General features: G+C 43.3%; 1 long non-coding RNA gene across 1 annotated transcript; it reads right to left on the minus strand.

The window, feature by feature from the left end:
* Nucleotides 1-3,537: 3,537 nt before the first annotated feature.
* Nucleotides 3,538-18,615, minus strand: LOC125368355. Its single transcript, XR_007214226.1, has 4 exons — nucleotides 18,305-18,615; nucleotides 15,884-15,885; nucleotides 14,306-14,313; nucleotides 3,538-3,551 (listed from the first exon to the last, which is right to left on the minus strand). It is a non-coding gene; the product is annotated as an uncharacterized LOC125368355 (long non-coding RNA).
* Nucleotides 18,616-24,323: the final 5,708 nt, after the last annotated feature.

Below are 24,323 nucleotides of genomic sequence, written 5' to 3' on the forward strand. Positions count from 1 at the left end.
AAACTATAAAACATCCAGTGTCACTCCTCTGATCACATTGGGCAAGTTGCTGGGCAGCTCCTCGTTCCTGAGGGTGGCAGCTTTCCAAGGAGAGGAGATTGCTTTGGAAGGGAATATTCCAGAGGGTTCCACTCAGTTGTTCCAATGTGGAGATTATGGTAATTGCCACAAATGTCTATTCCGGTAAGCAGTCAAGATCTGGGGTGTAACCAGAACATGGGTCTGTGAGCCTGTCTGGTGGAACAATATCTGGGAATCTCTACCATTTAATGTCCACACAGATCTAACACTAGATAATCTCCAAGGGTCTAGGTATAGCCCTTTTCCATTTCCTGTGCACAGTCACCCTAGTAAATGGACACAGAACCTATTCTATTGGGGACAGCTTAGAGGAAGATTTATAGGCTGTATTTAAGGCAGGGCTGAGAGGTCTTTTTCTCCCTCAAGAGGACCCAACCTCCCCTTCAATCAAGGAGCTATAGAGGTGAACTGACTTAGGTCTGAAAATTGGGTGGAAAACCGAGATGGCACTATGGTAACTAAAGTTGGGTTTCTGGTCAACAGGCTCAGTTTTTCCTGTGACACAGGTCAAGTAATGTTCCAGCAGAATGCCCACCTGCTGCCTTCCTAGGGACAAATTCTGAAGATAACTATAGGCCAAAATGCTTTTGTCTCCAGCTTGTCTCCTGCTGCCAGTCATGGTCATGTGCTCACCTGATATCGGTAAGTTTTACCTTTCCACCTGCTGCCTGCCATTTAGAGGTCGTGCTCCCCACTGAAGTCAAGCTTACTCTAAATGCCAGCCCCTCCCACTCGAAACCCAGCTCCAGAGGCCAGTCACCTTGAGGATCTCCATGGTAATGACTATTCCCCATGCCTTCATGAAATGATTCCCTAGATGCTTCCCCAGCAGGAGATGAAGGAGGGGATCACAAACAGCACATGATAAATCCACATCAACATCCTGATCTCCCGAAGCCTTTGGATTTGCTTCCCACATCCTACCAGGAAAGCTCTAGGATCTTAACTTCATTTAAATAGACAACACAATGCATGCATAGTGTTTACTTTTATTCAACAAAGCTATAGATATATATATTTCCTCAGCTTCTCAGGGTAGAAATTAGACAAATTCTAAGTTACTTTAGTCAAACTTCCCTGCTCTTGCTTTCATGCTAGCTCTGAGTCTGATTCTGGACACAGGTATTCATTTTCTATTGCTGTCTTAGCAAAGTATCACTAACTTGGTGACTTAAACTAACACAAGTTTATTATCTCACAGCTCAATAGGTTATAATAAGCCTAACACATGTCTCTCTAACCTAAAATCAGTGTCAGAAGGGCTGTGCTCCTTTTTGAAGGCTCTGAAGGGTAGTCTGTGTGTTTGCCATTCTCAACTTTAAACTCAGCCTCAGTCCTTGGCTCGGGACCCCTCTTTCCTCAAAGCCAGAAGCAGGGCATCTTTCTTGGACTTCTAGCTCTTCCCCAGAGCTAGAGAAATGCAGGAGAAAGATGGAGAATTCAGCTACAAGTATAGAAAGAAGGTTCCTACAGAGTGAAACTCCACCTTCTGAGGGGAAGGAGCTGGTGAGCTACATGCAGCAGGCATCTGAAAGACAGCCCACCGAAGCTTCTTCAGGGAATAAGGGAGCAACAGTGGAAGCTGAACTCCCCAAATGGGGGCCCAGAAAGGAGGCTGGGACAATGCTCACAGAAACAAGAAGTGAAGGGAGAGAGAGGCCCTTAACCCCTGAAGAATTGAGTGGCAAAGTGCTTTTCATCTCTTTTGTACTATTTGTATGCCTAGTCCTGACTGCACTGCCAAATTACCTGGGAGACATTGCCCAGCAAAGGTACATTAGGTAGGAAGGTGAAGAGAGTCACCCTGGCTGAATTAGAGGACCGTTGGGCCTCCTAGTACTGAGTAAGTCCCTGGATCTGGCAGGACCCAGGGAGGAGAAAGCAAAGACCATCCACTCTTTTCATCTACCCCATGACCCACCGCCACCACACACACAGACACACAGACACACACACATACACACACACACACACACACACACACACACACACAGCAGCAGCAGCAGCAGCAGCCAGTTTGCTGCCATTCAGCTTCCCCTGGCCTGATGGCTCAGCTGTAGTTGCCACCAAGAGTCCCAGGTGCTCCAGAGACACAGTGCTGCCAGGATCAAGTTTCCCACATGCACTGCTCCTAGGTGATGGAGCGATGTGGAGACCAAAAGGAGAGCCAGTATGTCTTAGAAAGATATCTTAAATTCCCTTTAAAACATTTAGGAAGAATTTTTGACATTCTTCCTTTTCACAGGGTCATCCCGTAAGAAGACTCAGGTGGGGAAGTCACACTTTGTCCTGTCCTGAGGGGAAATGCCCACTCAGTCCTGTTAAGTGGATTTTAAAACTGTGACCACTGTGTTCAAACACACAGAAGGCCAGCAGTGCTACAGAGACAGAGTGTCTACAAATCAGCTGCCCTGGGTACCAGATGCTCAGAACATGCACAGCGATCTGTTATTCCTACAAGCGGCAACAGGGCTCCCAACAGGCCTAGAACAACAAAATTAATGGATTGGAAAGCAAGAATCTAATGTACAAGCTCTCAGAATTCCCCAGACTGGCTGACTCATGAAGGGAGCAGCTCCAGTAAGCCACAGCACTGAGGTGTGAGGTCTGGGTGAGAGGAGGACAGAAGAACAGCCAGCAGAAAAGAGACACAAGGTCAACACTCACCAGCAACTTCATGGAAGCAAAATTCCATTTTCAGTGCAAATAGCCCTTGAACTTCAGTAAAACAAATAGTATTTACACAAACAGCCTCCAAAAAATAAACTCCATAATGAGAGAGCAAGGCAGCAGAATTCTACCCAGTTCACCGACTTGACAGTTAAATCATTTTTTATTGAATTCCAAGTTTCATGGCCCATTAGAGGCCTGGAAGGAGAATTCTCAGAGATGCTTTTGGACTAATGAGTGTTTTGCAAATTGTGTGTGTGTTTTTTATAACAGATTTGTTGTTCTTTTTTTGTACACTAAGAACCTTCAGTTTATAGAATTTCACCGTGCATTTGAAAATTACCAGCAACTCTTTTAATTGAACAGAATTTATTTTTAATAGTAGGAGATGTTGGTGGCTTCTGTGTTCCAGATACACTGATAGGAGTAAGCTGCCATCAGCCAAAATTCCCCAACCTCCTCCTACATGTTTCTTCCTTCATTTTCAGACATGCTCAGACAAATGTCCTCCCTCCTCCTCCATCTCTGAACCCAAAGAGAACAGACTGTACAAGATTTCCCATGCCACTGTCTGGGTAAACTCCCTCTCCAAATTAGCCTTTTGGGAAAGATCAGGTCAGAAGCCCTCCTCCTTGCTAGAAGGGAACAAGGCTCTGTGCACCAAACATCCCAGTATTAGAGAGGTGTAAGTCTAGCTGATCAGAATACTCCTGAGAGATCTGCTTCTATGGTTGCCAGAAAAGCAAGTAAAGTTTCCTGTTAGATAATCAAGCTTGTAAGAGATGGCTGAAAGAAGCCATCTTGCCCCCTCAGGCAAAAAGCCTGCCTTAACTAGAGATGAATGCACTTAAATTTCACATCTAGACTTTTCAGTTCTGGGAACCAATATATTAATGCATTAATATGAAGTAGTTTGCACAGCTGTTGAGTTTTGTTGCACTGAACACTGTTTTAAGTTTTGTGATTACAGATGGGATGACATTCCAGAGTCTACTCAAGCACTACTATCTTATGTAGAGACAGATTTTTAAAAATATACACTATAGCAGGTAATACTAGATGCCCTAGGGAAAACAAATAGCACAAGGGATAGAGAGGAGAGAGGGGGAAGCCACCAGTCTTCCTGCATCAAACTCCCTCAATTGAAAGAGAAGTCTATGTACCTCCAAAGAAAATGCAATGTAGAGGTTGGTTGGTTAGTAAGTAAAGAATGATGGAGAGAGGAGGGAAAAAGAAAGATCAGCAAAGACCTTTTAAAGCACATTAAATCACTTGGATTTGGACTAAGGCGACAGGCAGCCACAGTATGGGCTCAGTTAGACGTGCAGTGAGGAAGGTCACTGTGGTGGCTGGCTGGGAGGAAGGCTTACAGCAGAGCAAGGGTGGAGGAAGCAAGCCAGGGGATTCACTGCTGTGGTCATCTCTGCCAGAGGAAGGTGGGCCGTGTGCATGCCCAGGGAGATAAGTAGGCCAGTTCAGACACCTGATGTGGCTGCCTCATTATGGAGTCGAGAGGCAGAGCACGTGAAAAGGCAATTCGAATTTGCTACCAGATAACCACTTGATGGTGGCAAATTTTCCTGAAAAAAAAATCACATAAATGTTTTATAAAGGGGGTCATGATAGATTCAGATCGGATGATATCAAATTTTAAAATAATGGAATGTGCTGAGACAGATGCCAGTATTTGGTTGGATGGATTTAGCCTTTGGTTAATGACTCAAGAGGGAATTTCAGAGTGCTGTGTTCCTGGAATATCACCCAGTGTTACTGACCAGTGAAGGAGGCAAGAGGACTCACCTCAGCTTGTGCCAGCACAAAGAGAATCCTGTCTACCTTCCTTCTACCCAATATCCATAGTTCTGCTACCACCATCAGATTGGATCCCACAAGGGCCTCTCTCATCAGACCTCCTCCTGTAACCTGAGTCTGCAACTTCCCTGACATGCCAGGCTTATCTCATTCAGCTGTTAATATCCCCAAAGCTGAGCTATCTCTGACCTCCCACAATTCCTACAACACTCTGTTCGACTTCAGGCTGGTGTTCATCAAAAGCTTCTATATTCTCACGCTCTTGCTGAATGTTTCTTTCTTTTTTTCTCTAACATTCTTTTTAATGTCAGTGGGTCTTATAGCCACAACCACGCTGCCCTTCTTGCTGTTGTGCAAACAGGTCAAGTATGTTACTGCCCTCCAGCTGTTGGATGTTTCTGCTGCTCTGGCCTTAGGTAGCTCTTCCCCATTTATCTGTGACACTCTCTCTCTCTCTCTCTCTCTCTCTCTCTCTCTCTCTCTCTCTCTCTCTCTTTCTCTCTCTGTCTTCCCTTCTCAATGCTAGTCTTTCTCAAATGCTAGCTTTTCAAAATCCCTTCCCCTGACCATGCAGGACAAAGAATCATCTCATCCTGCTACCTCTGCCCTGACCCTATTTTTATTCTAACATTTCTACTATTTGCACTTCAGTAAGCACTTCAGATCTTCTTGTCTAGTTCTTTTTGGGTTTTTTTTTTCAACGTCTCAGCTTCTTGAAAGCAGAGTAATGTCTAGTTCTTTTTGAAAAAACAATTTAGGTGTTTTATTTGCATTTTTTGTATTTTGTCAAAGTGATGTACAGAGAGGTTACAATTTCATATGTTAGGCCTTGGGTACATTTCTTGTACTGTTTGTTACCTCCTCCCTCATTCCCCCCTCCCCCCTCCCCCTTTCCCTCTCCCCCTATGAGTTGTTCAGTTGGTTCACACCAAATGGTTTTGCAAGTATTGCTTTTGGAGTCATTTGTCTTTTTATCCTTTGTCTCTCAATTTTGATATTCCCTTTCACTTCCATAGTTCTAATACCAGTATATACAGTTTCCAATGTACTCAGATAAGATACAATGATAGTCTAGGTACAACCACAGGAAGGGGATACAAAAGGTCATCAACAATAGAAGTTACAGTTTCACATGGAATGTTGAAAGTAATTACAACAGTGATATAACAGTCGTTTCCATAACATGGAGTTCATTTCACTTAGCATCATCTTATGCATTCATAAGGGCATAGCTATTAGGCTCTTGTGATCCCCTGCTGTGACTAGCCTAAACCTGTGCTAATTATTCCCTATGAGGGAAACCATAGAGTCCATGGTTCTTTGGGGTCTGGCTCACTTCACTTAGTATAGTTTTTTCCACGTCCTTCCATTTCGTTACGAATGAGGCAATGTTTTATATAATTATTTATTACCTTTAAATAGTTGTACAAAGTGGTTACAATTCAACATGTCAATCTATGAGTGCAATGCACATTTCCCATGATCTGGTGTCCACAGTTAGTGGATGTTGGTTAAAGACTCTGATCCTCCCAGGCATATTGTATTCTGCCAGGAACACCCAATGGTGTAGCTACAGGTACTGCACCTTTGCCTCTGCTGGAGAGGTATCAAGAGTATGAAAATCACTTAATGATGGCTACCACAAAACTTGGAAAATGAAGAAACTATAGCTAGAGATCTCTTAGCTAGGTCACCTGGTTTTAGAGGATCTTGAGATCATGTAAAACCAGAAGGGACCATTCTTTGCTTTTCTTTTTTTGTTTTTTTCAGGCAGGAGAGAAAGTTTATTACCAAACTGCTGGCCTGTGGCCAAGATGATCCATGGCCAGAGAGAAGGGAGAAAGAGAGGGACCCCCACCCAGCCCTGCCTTATATCTAGGGCAGGGGCAAGGGGTGTGGCCAGGTGGATTAGGATGTGACCTCAGGGAAAGGGGAGGTAACTGCCTCCACGTCTGCAGGTTACCCAGGTAACTGGGTGGAGACTTAATGAGGTGGGGGCATCTACATGGAGCCCTCAGGGAGAGGACCTAACATTCCAGCCTTTTAATAGTTATGAAAAAGGGTGAAGGCTCTCTCTGGCTGCTTCCTGCTGGCAAGGGGCATCGGCATTAGGGGTAAAAGGCAGAAATGTGGCCCCTCCTGGAGAAGGCAAGCAGCAGGGTCCCTTGGTGGTAGATGCCAGTCCTTGAATGAAGCCTGGAAGAAGTCTGATGAGTCAGGGGCTGGACAAAAAAAATATTAAGGCAAAAGAAAGGGCTTAGGGCACAAAATTAAAAATTGGGTGGCTTGGCTAGTTCTTATACTCAGGTATGGACATTAGATGGACAAGCTACTATCTCTTGATCCCCCAGCTCTGATTAATTTTGAAAGGGCGAGACAAAGTGACTCCATTTAGGATGTGACATAATTCTCCTCTTACTCCTCTCCATGATCCTTGTTCCCTGAACTGGCTGAGTCCCAGGGGTCTAAGTGCTTGCTGGGATGGCTTGCCCCCATTGGCATTCACGGGGTTTGAACTCAGGGCCTGGGCACTGTCCCTGAGCACTTCTGCTCGAGGCTAGCACTCTACCACTTGAGCCACAGCTCCACTTCCAGCATTTGGCTGGTAAGAGATCAGTCTCTTCAGCTATGCTTCCAGCTTGGCTCTTCGCTGGTTAGTTGGGAGATGGAGTTTGAGAGATTTTCAGCCCGGGCTGGCTTCGAACTGCAATCCAAGGTGTCTTTGCCACAAAAGCCCTTTTTGATTTCCAATTAAAACAACAAGGAGACCAAGGGGACTAGAGCTTACCTGTACCTTGTCAAGAATTGACCAAATACTTGCCAGAATTCTGCAATGACAAAACTCAGTAGATGTGATGAGTTTTAGCACAGATATATAGCTAGATGGACATACTAACAAATGACATTTACACAGACATACACACTGTGCACATAGGTTTTACAGCATGCAAAAATGAATTTCAGCAGTACTCTTTTGGAATTCCAATAGTAAATGACATTTTTTGCCCAATATTTTAGAACCATGTGGTCGGTTAGAAAAATAATTTTACTAGCAAACAACAATTTTCAGATTATAAAATGGAGAAACCATATTTTGATAAACTCCAGTGGGGTGCCATGTTGAGGGGGGGTGGCAGGAGGACACAAACACACTAACAGAGAACACATGGCATGGCATAATGGCACCTGAGCTGATGCCTGTTAAACCCAATATCCACCACGTGGTCAATGCTAGAGAAAAGAACTTTTAGATATCTTTGCTGATAAAGCACATTGGTGGTCAAGCCTCAGTTTCGAAGGTCTGTGAAAAGAGGCAGCTTTGTGAGCAAGGCACACAAGGATGGTACGACTTGGGAATTTTATGCAGTAAGCAAGTAAGCAGGAAGATGAGAGAGAAAAAAAGGAAGAGAAAGAGAGAAAAAGAGAGAAAGAGAGCCTGAATATAAGTGACTTCTAACCATTTACCATTGCAGTGGCAAAAATTGTATCTGTTTGAGTATTTCGAGCAGGCCTCATTGCACTGTCAAGAGGCATGCTAGCAGTTTCCCGGCTTGGATGTGACTGTGATGCAAAACCCAAAAAGCACGGGAGAGAAGCGCCTGGTGAGTGGATGAGCTTACCAGGCAGAAGCGGCAGAAGCAGCAGACGGAGCAACAGAGAACCGGAGCAGCAGCAATTTCACTCACCAGGGTAGACAAGTGGTGTGGAGGTGGAGGTGGATGTGGAGGCCAGCAATGGTATTAGTGAAAAGTGTCGCGTGGCAACTCGCAGCAGTTCGGTTCGCAGAAAAAGGGCCGTCAGGACTGGGGATACTCCCAGAAAAAGAAGAAAAATAGATGGGAATTCCGCCTGTCCTGACTCTTAAGCCCCATCCGAGTCACGGCACCATATATGTTAGGTTTTTAAAGTAGGTAGCCAGTAAAGGAGAACGCCACGCGGTATTCAGGCAGGAAAGAAAGTTTATTACCAAACTACTGGCCTGTGGCCAAGATGATCCATGGCCGGAGAGAAGAGAGAGAGAGAGAGAGCCATTCTTTGCTTTTCATACCCCTTCTATCAATGCCCTTGGGGGACACCGTATTGTTGAATATTGGGGAGTTAGATAGGGAAATCACTTCTGCCTCCTAGGTCCCTACCTCTCCATTCCCACACTATGGTGGTCTTTGCCCTTGGGGTATGCAGTGCTGACCTCTCTATTTGGATTTCCCTCTCCACCTCAGTTTCCCCTAGAAGGTGATGTGTGAGAGAGAGTGAAAGGTCAAGCATCCATCAGGCCTGCTCTTCTCTCAAATACTCAAGTGCCACAAAGATACAAAAGAGCTTGCATGTAACTGGATCTCTTTTGAAGCTACATTGCTCCTGCTATAAAAATAATTAGTTAAATGGCATAGGCAGTACAAAATAGAAGAGTTATGAGAGTGGACTGGTGAAAATGTTTTTTGCAAATTATTTCCATTAGTGTTGTGAACAAAGTCTCAGAACAATGTACCTTGGATATCTCAAAGTTGCCTTAGAAAGTTTGAAGCAGCATTATCTGCTTCTGTGAGTTCTCATGATGCTCCAGAGCTGTGCCACCCATAGGATGCAACTTCAGTCCATGTGAGGCTAGCCATGGGGACTCAGAGCAGAGTGCAGGAGTTTAATTACAGTCACCTTCAAAGCTGAGGCTGCTACATCTCCATCTCCAGCAAAGAGAGGTGGGTTGAACGGTGCTAATAAGGACGCTGCCACCTGCTTCTCTGCAGATTTCCCCTAGGTAGTCATTCTGCTTCTCCTGGAAAGGAGACCAACGCAATCTGAGACCAGCCCCTCTTGGAGCAAGTCCATTTCAACTCACAACCACAATGGAGGAACTCGGGATTAGGGAGCAATGGTAATTGTCTAATAATTGACATATGTGCTAAATCAATGATGAACTGCTGTTAAATTTGCTAGAATAAAATCATACTTATTTTGACATGGAAACAAAATAACCCTTTTCATTCTTTCACAGGAAGGTGGAAATAATTAAAAAGTGAGGACTATTTCAAAGGAATCAGGAGGAATGGAAGAAGTAGGAAGTGAGGGGGTAAATGTTTTACATCAGGTTTGAATGCAATATGTTATTAGAACTTCTTTTAATTATGAATTATTATTTCAATTATTGCTGAAAAAACAGTTGCTAAATTACCATGTTTCACTCTCTCCACTAAGAAAGGAAACTCTTAACGCTCTAAAACGCTCAAGCTAATTCTTTCTTTGTCTACCTATTGCTGTTACACATACCAAAGCAATCCATCAGTAGATAACTTGATTTGGGATCCCTTTACATGGACGACAGTATATTGTACCCAGTACCCAGCAGCAGCAGCCACAAAGTCACCAGTGAACCATTAGTGAGGGCAGTTATGCTGGCAGCAATTGGGAGGCCTCGCAACTAATTCTTCAACAGAACCCTGTCCCCATGTTTTCCAGAGGAAAGTGTGCTCTAAGGCAGAGCTGTTCTGATGCTGCATGACTCCATCTGCTTGTAGAAGAAGACAGCAGGCATATGAGGGTGCCCTCACCCCATCCCCATGTGCCATCTTGCTGGTCTCCTTTTGGTGCTTTTCAGTGAACTTCAGAGGAAAGAAGAACCTGGCTGCCCTGACCAGAAGTCTGGAGGAAAGATGATATTTACTTGATGGGAGCTTTGTGCTCCTGAAACAGTGAAATGTCTCTGGCCCACAACGATGAGATTCATGGGCCAGTGAAGTAAAAACATCACCCTCCATGGTCCCACAGAGGTGGCTTGAGTTCTGATCTTTTTCAAAATACTCAACTTCTTTAAACCTCATCTTATCCCTGAGAGTATGAGTTACTGATATTCACCTCAAATATTTATTCTGAAGCTCCAGGTCACTGGGTATGAAAGACTCCTTTTGTAGATGAAGCAACAGACATCAAGAGAGGGAAAATAAACTGCCATGCACCAAGAAATTCACTTATCCAGCTAGGACAGAGATGGCCTTGAGGATCAGTGTCTTCCAGACATACCCTGCCCTTGGAGACAACAACATCATACTTCACCTATAGAAACCCATAGATGAAACCATGGATGCAAAGGATTTCAATAGTTCTTATATTGGTTATACATTCAAGTGACATTCATGGCTATAGTTGTTTAAGTAAAAGATTTTTCACTTTGGCTCATGCCTGTAGTCTTAGCTACTCAGGAAGCTGAGATCTAAGATGCTGGTTCAAAGCCAGTCCATATAGAAAAGTTTGTTATAATGTTCTCTGCAATTAAGCAGCAAAAAGCTAGAAATATGGGGTATGGCTCAAATAGTAGAGTTCCAGCCTTGAGCAAAACAGCCAAACAAGAAAGGCCCTGAGTTCAAGTGCAAGAAGTCCTGAGTTCAAGCTTCAGTACCAGCAGAACATACCACAGTACACACACACACATACACACACACACACACACACACACACCAATTTTGTCTTTTCCTTTTCCTTTTTTAAAAAACATGCTACTAGAAAACTTAAAATTTCCTTTGTGGGTTGAATTGTATTTGTATTGGATGAGGCAGAACTACCCCATAATGACATTTCCTCAGTTGTCTCAAATATCATTTTGCAACTATGAACTTCAAAGAGACAGTGTAATTTAGAATGACTCTTAAATCATTTTCACACAGTTATGCCCTCCTACACACCCTTCCTATCATCAGCAGTTTCTCCACTTCTTCTACAACATGTCTAGTAGCCAGAGGAACCAGATAGGTGGTGTTTAGCTGTAATAGGTCATTCTAATTCAAATAGGCTTCAGTTTCAATCAAATGTGCTTCTTCACATAGGAGAGACCCAGAGAGACAGTGACCCCTTATGTCCCTCCAGGAGTCTGCTTTCTCCAATATTATCTTGGTCCTGCCCTGCTCTATTCCATACCTCCATTTCAGATTGCTGGGCAACATGTCTGCTGTGCACCTGCACTCCCTCATTCACAGCTTTAAACTCACTCTCCTGCAAACTGGCTCTCAGTCCTTCAGTCAGTCACGACTTCCCAACCCCAAGTCTTCATGGCTTTCCTTGGCTTTCACACTTATGGAACCTTCTATGAGTTGGAAGACCAGTTCAAGTCACATCACTTCTCCTATGTCCTCCAGAGTCATAAGCCTCCCTGTGTCTAATCACACCAGATCTCCTCACTTACTGAGAAGGCAGCTATGGGGACACATCTTGCAAGGATGGGAGCAATGCGGGCTTCAGGACTCTGCCTCCAAGCAGCTCCCAAGCCCAATGAAGGACAATCAAGGCAGAGAGAGTTTTCATAGTAATAATAAGACTATAAGTGAACTGGTCCTTATACTTATTGCTATGGTTGGATGTGTTTGGAGTGCTTTCTGCAAACGTTTGAGTGCTAAAAGCTCAGTCCCTCCTGATGGTGGTGTAAGAGAGGTTGGAACCTTTAAGAGGTGGGCCAAAGTTATGCAGGGTCTGCCCTTAGCAGTAGTTAATGCAAGTAGTTCAGGGAGTAGTTTGGTTCTCTCGAGAGCTCGTTATTCTAGGGAGAGCGAGCCTGACCATTCCTGTCTCACAGTATGATCACTCCCATTAGCACACACCCATATCACAATGCCATCTTCCCATTGTGAGGAAAACAGAAGGCCCTAGGAAGAGCCAAACAGATCCTGGCACCAGCCATATAAGCATTATTCTGGGTCTTTGTTGCTGGGCCCTGGCTCCTACTATCATGGCAGACAGGCAACGACAGAGGAAGGAATGTGATTTGAGTCACCATTGTCTCCTCTGTGCCTAACACACAGCCTGGGACATATCGGGAAGTATTGATACTTGTGGAATGAATACATGTTGGAAAACAAGCCATGTCCAAAGTGCAATTGAGTTTTGTAGCAAAAGAACAGGAAAGGCAACTTGGAGCCAGACTGCGAAGATCTTTACATGTCTAAGTGAAATATGAGAATTTACTTCCTTAGACAAAGTGAAGTTGCTGCAGCTTGGTAACTAATGAACCCTACACCCTAAATCTACTATCAAGAATCATAGAAGAAAAACCAATGTGAATGTGGGATGCTCCCTGCAGCTTCATTCTTGTTAAAATTCTCTGTGGATAGTCCTTCCCAGGCAAGATGTGAAATTACTGATTTTTGCTCCATCTTCACTGATTTGCACAGTGTTGCCCTTTTGAGAGCCACAAATGTGCAATTGTCATGCTGTCATTAAGTCTTCCAAAATATTGATTTCAAATGTGGATTCTCATCCTCACCAATTACCTTCAAAAGAAGTGTGTCAGGGGAAAAAAACTTATTTCCACACCTTTTGCTTTGAATCAAACCTTAGAATAGGTGTTCCAAACTAAACTTCAGAGGTAGAGAAATAGTCTTGTCATATTCACTTTACTTATGGAAAGAATTTTGATGCATGTTCAGTAAGTCTTTGATGCCTGTTCAGTAGGACTAGTAGTGGCTGCTCTCTGTCTCTGTCTCTCTGTCTGAGTTTGTCTCTCTCTTTCTCTCTCTCTCTCATTATAACTGTCTCTCTCTCTCTCATTATAACTCTCTCTCTCTCTCTCTCTCTCTCTCTCTCTCTCTCTCTCTCATTATGTTGCCCAGGCTGTCATCAAACTTCTATACTCAAGTAATACCCTTGCCTCTAAGTAGCTGAGACCACAACTTACCCAGCCACCCTGGTTCTTAATTCCTGGGAAGCTGAGTAAATCTGTGGGGAAACTTTTGCTGAAACTTTTGGAAACAATGTGTCATCTTCATCAGCTATCTAGAGCTGACATCAGCCCTGTGCACTACCCCAGGGGCTGTATTAATGGAAACAAAGCCTGGTGCACAAAATCCAGCCAATATATGAGGCAAGAAACAGTTTCCTGTTGGCATCTCCTTGGAATTAGCCATAGCTGAAGCCTGATTCACTTCTTCTCTGGTTATTAAGCCAATCATAGTCTCTCACAGGACAACCACAACAATTGCATATAATTAAAGTTTATTTAAACTGGTGTGCTTAGATTTCAGGTTTTTGCAGTCAGAATTCTTTTTCTTTCATTTTAATAACTTACATTTAACTCAACACATCAAAGCTATTGCTGTAACCATGACACTTGGGCGTATTTCCATTGGTCAAGACCTGCCATTGGCTTCTATGTGGGAAAGCATGTTTTTTAAACATGTCTAAATATTTTGCTTACTTAAAAATCTCAGTTGACAAATAGGACTGCATCAAACTACAGAGCTTCTGCACGGCAAAAGACAAAGCTTGCAAGATAAACAGAAAGCCCACAGATTGGGAGAAGATCTTGACCAGCCATACAACAAACAAAGGTCTCATATCTAAAATATACACATTTCAAAATGTTAAATTCCTCCAAAACAAATATTCAAAGAACCAACGGCCCCCACAACAAATGGGCTAAAGACCTAAAATGAGACTTCTCTGAAGAAGAAATGAGAATGGCCAAAAGACAAATAAAAAAGTGTTCTACATCACTGGCCATAAAAGAAATGCAAATCAAAACGAAACTGAGATTCCACCTCACTCCAGTAAGAATGTCCATTATCAGGAAAACTAATCATAACAAATGCTGGAGGGGATATAGCCTACTACATTGTTGGTGGGAATGTAAACTTGTTCAACCACTGTGGAAAGCAGTGTGGAGGTTCCTAAGAAGGCTAAACATAGAGCTTCCCTGCGACTCAGCAGCCCAACTTTGGGGTATCTACTCAAAAGATTACAAGCAATACCACACAAAATCCACCAGCACAACTATGTTCACCACAGCACAATTTGTCATTGCTAAAATATGGAACTAACCCAGTTGCCCCTCAGCTGATGAGTGGATCAAGAAAATGTGATACATATTAACAATGGAATTCTATGCATCTACCAGAAAGAATGATACTGCCCCATTCATAAGGAAATGGAAGGACATGGAAAAAAAATCATACTAAGTGAAGTGACCCAGACCCAAAGAAACATGGACTCTATGGTTTCCCCCATGGGGAATAATTAGTACATATCTAGGATAGACATAGCAGAAGAGCACAGCAGCCCAATAGCTATGCCCATATGAACGCATAAGATAATGCTAAGTGAAATGAACTCCATGTTATGGAAATAAATGATATATCATTGCTGTAGTTAATTTCAACATACCATGTGAAACTGTAACTTTTGTTCTCTCATATTCCCTTCCTGTGGTTTTACTCCTGCTATTACTATAACTGATATTAGTACCACAGATAATGTATAGACGTGTATTGAAACTAAGGAAGGGAAAGGAAATACCAAAATCCACAGACAAAGGATAAAAAGACAAACCATTGAAAAGCTATACTTAAAAACCAATTGGTGTAAACTAACCCTACAACTCATAGGGGAAGGGAACTGGGGAGGGGGAAGGGGGGAAATGAGGGAGGAGGTAACAAATTGGATAAGTAATGTACTTGCCTTACATATGAAACTGTAACCCCTCTGTACTTCACTTTGACAATAAAGAAAAAAAGTGAAAATTCAAAAAAAAAAATCTCCAGTTAGGGCTCATCTGAACTCATGATTAAGAAAGTCTATTGCTGGCTGGGAATATGGCCTAGTGGCAAGAGTGCCTGCTGGGTTCGATTCCCCAGCACCACATATACAGAAAATGACCAGAAGTGGCGCTCTGGCTCAAGTGGCAGAGTGCTAACCTTGAGCAAAAAGAAGCCAGGGACAGTGCTCAGGCCCTGAGTCCAAAGCCCAGGACTGGCCAAAAAAAAAAAAAAAAAGAAAGTCTATTGCTTCCAGGGTAGGAATATTAGCAAGTTCTGAGTATACGTGGCACCCATTATTAGAGGAAAGCCTTTAGCGCATTCAATCACTTTATTTAAGGTCCCCTGTGAGGAGGGGTAAGTTGTACAGTACGGATCTCATGGGGAGGTATTCCACAGAACTATTTACAGATATAAAGGAACACTTGGAATAGAGCTCAATAAGTGTACAAATAGAGAAGATGTGAAAGACAGAACTACACAGGGAAGAGAGGACATTACCACACACAGTGCAAAAGGGAGAATTAAGAGGAATGGGAAAGTTAAAAAAAAAAAAAAAGATAGGAGATAAATCAGGCAGAACACACAAAAATACAAGGGCAGAAACCACAGGCAAGCTCAAAGGTGCTGGAGGAGACAATCATCCCTAAGATCAGGGACTCGATTGGCAAAAAACACAGACCTGGCTTCTTCAGAAGGCAAAGCCATAACACTGAAGGGTTTCCATCTGAGAAAGTCACAATGGTGTTTCCTGACTGTCATTTGGGGGTCCATGCCCCTGGGGAACTCCTCCCTCTTCACTTGTGCACTCCTCTCTTCTAGCTGCATAGCACCAGATAAACACCTGAGTAAGGTTTCATCTTATAAAACCCCTCAACCACCCAGCACTGGGCATGCAGCTGGCAAACAGTTTATTTGCATAAGCGAAAGCACCTTATAGTCATGGGATGTTCTGTGGTTTGCAAAGCTTGGTTTAATCTCCAGGAGGTAATTCTACCAGGGATTTTTCTCATTGCCTGGAAACAAAAGGCTGAGGACACCAGTGTCCTACCCAAGGGCTCACCCCGTCTCCTGCGTCCATCACTCTGGCTCATCCTTTCCTGTCTGGACAACCTGTAGCCAGTCACCTAAGGAATCAGTGTCAGGTGAGAGCTCCTGGGTACTAATGAGTAGTAAAGAGCCTTAAGAATCCTGTAACTTCTTCCAAATGGCCATGGATACCTCCACAGTTCCCTCAAATGTAGCCTTTCTGTTGATGGCAGCTCCAATTTCAAATATGTATTATTTGTGTGTGTGTGTGTTTTTTTTTTTTACCATCTGTCTCCTCAGCATTAGACTAAGTACTTTATAAGAGTCAGGAGTGTCCTTTTCATTTTTAGCCACTTTACAAGTAATGCTTAGCATAGAGTAAGCCTTAACACACTGATAACCATGATGGAGGTCATGACCTTGGCCTCAACTTCAGGTTACCCCTGAAAAGCAGTCAGCCTGTGGATTCAGTTTCAGCAGCAAGATGGGGGAAGATCAAATCTGAGGATCGCACCATGCTCCCTTCCACCTTGGTATCTCCACAGTACTTAAATGCCTTTATATGCAGATCTCGGTGGGTGACAGTACTAATAGTTGCCTCTCTTGAACCTCCTTTGGGGTCATTAGACATGCATGAATTAAGCTTAAAGCTGCTGAGTTTATACCTGCTTTGTTCCAATCACACTCTCTCTTGCTCTCTGTGTTCTGTAATGCGTGTGCTTGGCATATTCGCGTGTTATTTACTAATTTTCCCACAATGAACATTGTTCAGAAATTCAGAACCATAGGCGAGAGCACAGGTTTTGATCTAGTGACTTCAAAATATAAAATGGAAAAGATGAAATGATGCAAAGAGATTAAGGAGTCAGAGGAGTTGGCCAGAGCAGGAGTCTGCAACCAAAAGACAGCTTCCTGCAGCATACTGCTGCTGCCTCTTTCAAATGCAAATCTGATGTTTTCAGTGTCTTCCATAAAGCTTTCTGAGCACTCTTTTCCCACAGCAGAACTTCTCAGCTGCTGCCTTGTGATGCACCAATATGCTGCAATCACCTTTGAGATTTGCTGCAAGGAACTCATTGTTAATGGAAATTAAAATTCACAGGTGAGATTTCTGTTATGAAAGGGAGCTCTCCCAAAGAGCTCTCCTTTAGGTCTAAGTCACAGGTGTGACTCTTCCATGTTCTGCATTCTTGAGTAGGACAGCAAACAGGGACAGGCACTTGTGGTCAGGCCACTGCATCAGACTCAATATGACCATGAAGTAGAGAGACTGGGTCTGGCCAGTGCCATCTTGGCCACATGGTTAATGGTAAGGTCTGACATCTTGTCTTTGTGGTGGGGGAAGGTGACACCCCTGCCTCCCTGGTGCTGGGCATGCCTGAACCCCTGGAGGAGGGGATGGGCCCTTGGCTGATAGGTATCCAAACCCATCAATCCAGTGCCTGGGACTCTGAGTTTCCTGTGACCCTTCCCCCTAAAACTTGAGCCTATTTAGGTCTGGAACAGCTCAGACTCTATTACACCATGCCACATGTCTTTGTGTTTGTGTACTCTCTCTGGGCTCCTGGCTGTTCTCTGGTCACCATGGGGTCCCAATTTAGTTTTCCATTGGAACTGGATTGGTATGTTGGTATTGTTTTTGTTCTTTCTTTCCTCTCTGGCCTGTTTCCCAACTGTGCTAAGTGTGCATTTGCAGGCTGCCAGCCTTTGTAACAATTGGCTACCTGCAGACCGCTATAAGTACAATAAAGACTCCAAGATTCGACTTCTCAAAATGTGTTTTCTCTGTGTTCACACCTTATAACAACCAGAGAACTCATAATTATGTGAATGCCAGTTCTCATGGTGGGACTGCAGATGAGGCTGAATCTGTAGATCCAAAGCCAGAGGATGTCTCTCAGTCCTCAGCAGGAGCATAGATCCTGGGATCTCCAGTACCTATAGCATGTAACCACTTCCCCCCATCCCACCCACCCTGGCTCACTCCAGTATACCCACACTCTTCTGCTCCTCTCTGCAACCCTTCCCCTCATGCCTTTAGTCTGCGTATGCCTACTGCCAGAAATCCTTGTTTCGTTCTTGTGCCACTGGACATCTCAAGACTTAAGTCATGGAGTCTTCCAGACTTCTGGTCTGCTTTGTAAGTTCTTTCTTTTCAATCCTAGCTGTTCTACTTTTGAAATAAGGATACTGGATCTAACTTGGCCACGTGGTGGATGGTAGGGAATTGGGTTTCACTGGTGCGATCTTGTCTTCATGGTAGAGGCAGGGAAGTTCCACCCCCAGGTAATGGGCATGCCTGAATTCCTAGAGGCAGGGAAAAGAATTTGGACAATAAGTTACTGGACCTGTCCATTCTGTGCTTTAAACTCATGAAACTCTCACTTTTCTTGTGACCCTGCCCCCTGACCCTGGCCCTGACCTGAGCCAAGACCAGCTCAGTTGCTATTACACCATGTCTCATGTCCCCTGGCTCTCCTCTGGTCACCATGGCCTCCCACTTCAGCTGGAGTTGATCTGGTTTGTTGGTATTGTTTATCAACTCTTTCTTTGCTTTGTTACTTTCTTTGCTTTATTACTGTCATGGCTCAGTTTTCTAACAGTGTAAATGTATTCAAGGGACTAGGGGTCTTTGAAACAAGACCCTACCTGCTGCCACTGCTCTCCAATAAAGACTGAATTAGACCTCTCAAAATGTGGTTTCTCGGGGCTGGGAATATGGCCTAGTGGCAAGAGTGCTTGCCTCGTATACATGAGGCCCTGGGTTTGATCACTCAGCACCACATATACAGAAAATGGCCAGAAGTGGTGCTGTGGCTCAAGTGGCAGAGTGCTAGCCTTGAGCAAAAAAGAAGCCAGGGACAGTGCTCAGGCCCTGAGTTCACGGCCTAGGACTGGCCAAAAAAAAAAAAAAAAAAAATGTGGTTTCTCTGTTTCTCACCATAAAACACTTTGGAGTACATTGGGGCTCACTCCTGAACCTCCTTTTTCATCTATATTCCCTAAGTGATCAAGGCAATAGGTCCTATAGATCCTATCTCTAAGCCTCAGCTGTCTCTAGAACTCTGTTTTCTAGTATGGCAGCCCACAGTCTCCTGTGGTTATTAAATCTCTAAAGTGCAGCTAGGTTGAATTGAGTTGTGCTGAAAGTGGAAAATATGAACAAAGAGCTTGAAGAAAAAGTCTAAAAAGATGCAAAGTATGTCACTAGGTATTTCATATTGATTTATGCTGAATTTTAATTTTTCATATATGAGAATAAATAAAATATGTATTAAGTGAATTTTACATGTCTTTTTACCCTCTTTATATAGCTTCCAGTAGATATAAAAATCACACATGTGGCCGGAAGCCAGTGGCTCACACCTGTAATCCTAGTTACTCAGGAGATGTGAGGATTGCCACTCAAAGACAGCCCAGGCAGGAATGTCTGTGAGACTTTTGTCTCTAATAAACCACCAAAAAAAGCCAGAAGTGGAGCTGTGGCTCAAGTGGTAGACTGCTATCACTGAGCAAAAGAAGCTCAAGGACAGTACCCAGGCTCTGAGTTTAAGCCCCAGGACCAACAAAAATAATAGCAAAGTAAATAAATAAATAAAAATTTAAAATAACACATGTGGTTGTGTCACGGGACACAGGTAAGAATTAGTGAAGTTTCCCTTTAAATGTAGGAACTCTTCACTTAGGGCCCTTGACTTCAAGAGCAGAATAAGAAAATTTGGCAGAGCTTTACTGAGTAAGTACACAAGTAGGAAAGCAGACAAACAGCAAACAGACAAGACTAAGGGCAGGGGGCACACTCTAGCAGAGTGTGAGTGCTCTCGTAGAGAGATAGATATTTATATGGTAAAAGCAAGGGATCTGACTTTTAATTTATGCAAAGATAGGTATTTTGTCTTAGCTCTAATTACTGATGGTGCTACTTTCTGAGTTTCTGGATGTTTGGGGGCATTTCTTCCAGATAAGAATGCATCCTGCCATGAAATAGATCCTTATCCTTGAGATAAGAAAGCAAATCATTATCTGCATTTTGAGCAGGAGGTGGCTTAAGTTTGGGGAAAAGAATTTTCTCAGAAGGCATAGTCCTGTTAGAGAAGTGTTAATTCTTGGGGTAATGAATGCATCCCTCAGGAGCCTCTCTTTGAAGCAAAGATGGCACTTCTATGATTCTAAATACCAAATTTCTGAGTTGCCTTCACCAGGCCTCAGTTTCCTCAAGTTATCCTGCTTTGATTGGACACTAATGGCTCAGACCTACAATCTAAGCAACTAAGGAGGCTGAGATCTGAGGACTGTGGTTCAAAGCCAGGTGAGGAAGAAGTGAGACTTTTATCACCAATGAAACACCAAAAAGTGAAAAGTGGAAGTGTGAGTCAGGTGATAGAGCACTAGCCTTGAGTGAAAAAGCTCAGGCCCTGAATTCAAGCCCCAATACTGGCATAAAAATAAAATAAAATCACATGTATGGCCTGTCTACCTGGCCCTTTCAGCTTCAGCCTGTTAGAGCCAAATCATCATAAACCTGCCTGTTTGGTCCCAAATTATTCTGGTCCTCAAGGCAATAATAAAAAAAATTATCATTGGTCCAAAATGTTTCAGTCAACCAACTTTTGCAAAATTATAGGAGATTGAATGAAAATGACAGAAAAGGAACTTTAGAAAATCACATATGTGGCTCCCTCTGTCTAATCAACATCTCCACATAGGTGCCCACAGAAATATTGCTTTGAATGGAAATAGGCAGAACTCTTCATTTCTTTTCCTCATCAATGCAATTTGTTTTCTCTTTGATTTTCTCTTTCTCATTAAGTGACAACAGTTTCCCCAGTCATTAGCTAACAAGCTCAAGAAGGAAATCTTTGACTCCTCTCATGTCTTCATTCCCTAAATTCAACTCATTTCCAAGTCCCAGTGGTACTTCCTCCAAAATATATCCTCATTCTGCACTGCTATCCCATTCCACCACACTAACCCCAGCCAACACTATCCCTCTACTGCACATGGCAGGAGCCAGCTACCTTCATTCTTTCCTTGAGCCCACTACTCACTGTTCACCTAGGAGCCAGCACTGGCTTTTTCCCAGCACTAATGAGGTCAACTCTGAAAAACCTTTAATATCTTCTCATTTAAGTTAAGATCCCAAGTCCAACTCATAGCTGATGAGGTGGGCTGGACCTTGTTCACACTTTTGACTTCTATAGCCTGTTTCTCATGCCGATGGCAAGCTCATTCTGCCTCGTGCCCTTTGCACTTGCTGTTCTCTCTGCCCAAATATATATCTAGCTTCCCTTCAGCATGACATGATACCTCATCATAGAGGGCCTCCTGGGTTCTCCATCCCAAGCCATGGCTGCCTTGGCTCTATGGGTTATGATGCCTTGGTTTCAACTCTCTAACCCTTCTCTCTTTGAAGTTATATTATTTGTCCTTATCCATCTATATGCCTTATCGTTCACTGAAGGCTAGTATGTATTGTCCTATCTCAGGTTTTGCCATCATTCCTGGTGATGTCAGTAACCAAATGGACCATCCCTAAAATGGACTCTTACTCAATATCTTGAGCTCTGCATTTCCAATGGTCTTTTCTATTTCATGTTCATTTACCCTCTGAAGTTATCCTACTTAATATATTCACTCATGTGTCAGTAGTCTGCTTCCTTCTTTAGAAGGAAAACTCCCTAGGGGCAGAGGCTCTGTCTGCCATTTCTACTGCTTTAGTTCCAGGTTTTAGAGATGGTCCTGGCCATCCCCAGAAAACTCTCATGAACATTTGTCAAATGAATAAATACACATGGTAATGTCACAAATCCCTCCTTTGAATCCACCAAAATATTTATGATTTTCCCCATCCTCTAGTTTCTAATATCTATCTCCTTATTCATCTGTATCCCCAGCTGAACAATAAACTAACAGAGCAAGACTGTTTCTTTTTTTTTTTTTATCTCCTAGCACCTATCACAGGCAGAGGCACACAAGAGGTACTTGGTGAAATCACACTGCATCCAACCTATCAATGGGTAGCTCTGGTCAACTAATTTTCTTTCAATGTGTGTGTGTGTGTGTGTGTGTGTGTGTATGTGTGTGTGTGTGTGTCAGTCATGGGGCTTGAACTCAAGACCAGGACACTGACCCTGAGTTTGTGTGCTCAAGGATAGCACTCTTAACACTTACTTGAGTCACAGCTTCACTTTCTCAACTACAGGTTCTAACACTCAGATGCTAGAATGCAGAGCCTCTCCAGCTAGCACAGAGTCTGTTCGGAGTATCTCTTCCCTCCTTTCCCGTGTGTCTGCATGCTTTACACTTTTGTCTCCCACCCCCCCCCCCAGGCTTTGGTCCATTGGCCTTCCAAACTACCTAGTCCAGAAGATAACTATGTATTCTTATAATAAAATGTCCCTCTCTTATTAGAACCAGACCCAGTGGACATTTTCATTTTCTCATGATGGGACTTCACCAAAGCAAACACTCAGAAGATAGAAGAGGGAAGGAAGTCCTTGCTCCCTTGCTATTCAAGATCCCAGATTCTTGGGCTGGGGATATAGCCTAGTGGCAAGAGTGCCTGCCTCGGATACACGAGGCCCTAGGTTCGATTCCCCAGCACCACATATACAGAAAACGGCCAGAAGTGGCGCTGCGGCTCAAGTGGCAGAGTGCTAGCCTTGAGCAGGAAGAAGCCAGGGACGGTGCTCGGGCCCTGAGTCCAAGGCCCAGGACTGGCCAAAAAAAAAAAAAAAAAGATCTCAGATTCTTAAAATGCCAACACCTCCTCAGGATGATCTCAGCCTGGGAAAATGCAAAATAATAATAGTAATAATGTAGGAACCCAAAATGGAAATTGAATGGGTGTTTTTCTTCCTTCCTTAGTCACTTCATGCTTTGACCCAGGAAAGAGTCTCTGGGGCTTTCAGGGATATTGATATGAAAAATTCATGTATCACTTTTTATGCAGCAAGCTTCCTAAAAACTGTGTGTGAATCACATTTTTAAAAATCAAGTCCTATTTCCCTACTGACTATGGCTATCTTCTCATAGATGCTTTTCTCTTCTACTCTGATTTATCTCCAGTTGGCAGCAGCAAACTATAACCCAAGCTTCACATTTCTCTCTCCCCCCCCCCCCAAGTGGCTCTTCAATCAATCAGCAGAATTTCCATTCAGAGTATATTATGCGTAAGACATTGTTCATGATCTGTAAAGAGAATAGGGAATGCATTGAAGGTACCAGGGGAAGCAACTATCTATGCATCCTCTATAAAACCATAGCCACCTTCTTATTTATCTCTTCTGAAAATTCAGGTTTTCTTCTATCTGGTTTCCCAAAGAGGTACCCATGTGTACTGAGCAGCCTCTCTAGGTTTCCATAGAAATAGAGAGGCATAAAAGGGTGTTTAGAAATGTAAGTGCCGCTATAAATTCTCCATAACAGCAATTTCAATTATTTGGAGCAATAATTGTGACTATTCATGGTATGTTCTGAGAAAAAAACTAAGCACAAATAACTCATCAATCCGCAACTCCTGGTTAAAACAAGATCAACTTAGGAAAAAGTTAATAATATAGCCTTAAAAACAAGTCACGTCAGGCCAACCTAATTTTCTTTTGCGACAAGAGATAGATTCATTTCAGTGACGATCCCCCATTTCAGCCATCTCTAAGCTGGACTTCTCCCAGATCCTATTCTATGGCATCCAAGACGCTTCATAACCCACCTCAACAGCTCTTACTCAGCTTTAGAAGAAAGTGCCTGAATTCCATTTAGATACTCATCATCCACCTGGTCCCACAAAGGATTCCGAGGTACCTTATAAAAAAGACTGAGGTGCTCTAAGAGGTAAATATATTTAAAAGGTAAAACATCTGAGGGAAGGGCTGGGGAACTTTGGTTTGTTTGCCAACAACAGAAATAAATTCACCCTAGCTTTGTAAGAGAAAAAAAGGAAGTGTGTTGCAATTTAAAAAAAAGAGCCACAGCTACCCAGAGTCCTAAGGCTCCAGTGCCAAGAGAGTCTGGAGGCCAGGGCTGGGGCAGGTGGGCAGCCTTGAGCTCTGGGAGGGCCAAGGGCCCTCCCAGAACTAGGACGAGGGCCTCCAGGTATCATAATATTGCTTGGTTTCTCTTCAAGCCATTTATGAGACTTTAAATCTTACCCTGCAAATGGAAAACAGAGTAAGATCTTTGCCAGGAACTCTGGGCTGTTGCTGATAACAGAAATGGAGC

This window comes from Perognathus longimembris, chromosome 20 (genome assembly GCF_023159225.1).
Source record: "Perognathus longimembris pacificus isolate PPM17 chromosome 20, ASM2315922v1, whole genome shotgun sequence".
Taxonomy (NCBI): Eukaryota; Metazoa; Chordata; class Mammalia; order Rodentia; family Heteromyidae; genus Perognathus; species Perognathus longimembris.